A 1,932-nucleotide genomic window follows, 5' to 3' on the forward strand; every position below is an offset into this window, starting at 1 on the left:
TGGGCTCAAGGAATTCTCTTGCCTCAGCTTCCCTAGTAGCTGGGACTACAGACATCTGCCACAACACTTGGCTAGTTTTTCTATTTTTAATAGTAGAGATGGCATCTCACTCTTGGTCAGGCTGAATGCAAACTCCTAAACTCTAGCAATCCACCCACCTCAGCCTTCCAGGATTACAGGCGTCAGCCACTGCACCCAGCCTAAAAGACTTTTTCTTTTTTTTTTTTAGAGACAGAGTCTTTGTTGTCTTCAGTAGAGTGCCGTGGCATCACAGCTCACAGCAACCTCCAGCTCTTGGGCTTAGGCGATTCTCTTGCTTCAGCCTCCCAAGTAGCTGGGACCACAGGAACCCGCTACAATGCCCAGCCATATTTTGTTGCAGTTTGGCCAGGGCTGGGTTTGAACCTGCCACCCTCGGTATATGGGGCTGGCGCCCTACTCACTGAGCCACAGGCACTGCCTGTAAAAGGCTCATTCTTAAAAGATTTTCTCTACTCACCGGCTTATTTGCAAATTTCCTGTAATCTGATGTTTCTCTACTCACCTACTTATTTGCAGATTTCCTATAATCTGAAGTCTCTCCTCAAGAGCCACTTAAACTGCTCTCCCTGACAATGTGAACAATCCTTTTGCAGATAAATCCCACTGATGCCTCTCAGGCCTTATCTGAGTTCTGCACAGCATTGAATGCTGCAGCCCTTCTTGGAACACCCACTTCCCTGCCCTTTACCTGGGGAGTGGTGCACTCCCTCTTTGAGCTGCTGGTCCACTTTCCTGCTCTTCTATACCCTCATGTTCAGGGCAGCCTGTCCTCAGGGGAAGGACAAACTTCCTTTCCTCACACTAATGCATTGTGGCCACTTCTACATCTACCTCTACCCCAGAGTTCCCCTCAGAGCTCCAGACATGCTGTACACCTCCACCTGGATGTCTCCAAGTATACTACCTCCCCATGCCCCTTTCCATGTTCTATTTCTGTGGATGGACATACTATCCATCCTGGTTCCAGAGCCCAAATCTTTGTATTGATTTTGCCTTCTTTCTCATCTATCAGACACATTCAATGACACGTCCTGTTGGCTCCCCCTTCGTGATGTCTCCAGGATGTGTCCACCTCTATCTTCTGCCATCACACTCCCTCAGTCCACTAGGATCTCTTGCTGTTATTCTTGCTCTCCTGCAACCTGTGCTCCTCGCAGACAAGTGTTGGTCTTGCTAGAATATGAACGTGACTTGTGTCACCCCCACCATCCATTTCCACACCCCTTCATTGCAAGCCCATCTGCCTTATCGTGGAATGGGCCTGGGTTCCTGCTTCTCTTCTCCTTCCCTCTTGCCCCTAATGCACTCCTTGGCTCAGTCATCCTGAACTACTTTTTCCTCTGCAAAGCCTGCTCCTTCTTTTCTGGAGTAACCCCTACTTATCCTTCAGGACTCAGCCTACACTGTCTTCTTCCAGAAAGCTCTGCCTGAGCCCCCAGGCTGGACTAGATGAGGATAGATGACTCTTACCAATGCTCCCATAAGACCCAGCACCTTCCCCAAAGCAGCTATTTCTTGGTATTGTAATTCTCATTAAATCTATTGCTCTTGCAAGAGTGTGAGGTGTGTGAGGGTAGATATGTGGCTACTGGGTTCATAGTTGAATCCCCAGCAGAATATGCAAGGAATATATGTGCACAGAAGATTTTGAAAGAAATAAGGAGTATTCTCCGAAGGTCACACAATCTATAGATATACACGAGGTTCAGACCAGATTCATGTATAGCCTTGGAAAAGCTCAAAAGGTCAAAATGGAGAAAAAGGCTGTTTGGTGGCTATGAAGAGTTTATTACAAAGGATAACCAGAGCCCCAGATCCACCCAAAGATATCCTCTCAAATCTGCCTCTAACTTTCATCAGATATAGGCAGGCAAACAATTTATTGGGCTT

Source organism: Otolemur garnettii, unplaced genomic scaffold, assembly GCF_000181295.1.
Source record: "Otolemur garnettii isolate 467f Iridium unplaced genomic scaffold, OtoGar3 scaffold00087, whole genome shotgun sequence".
Lineage (NCBI taxonomy): Eukaryota > Metazoa > Chordata > Mammalia > Primates > Galagidae > Otolemur > Otolemur garnettii.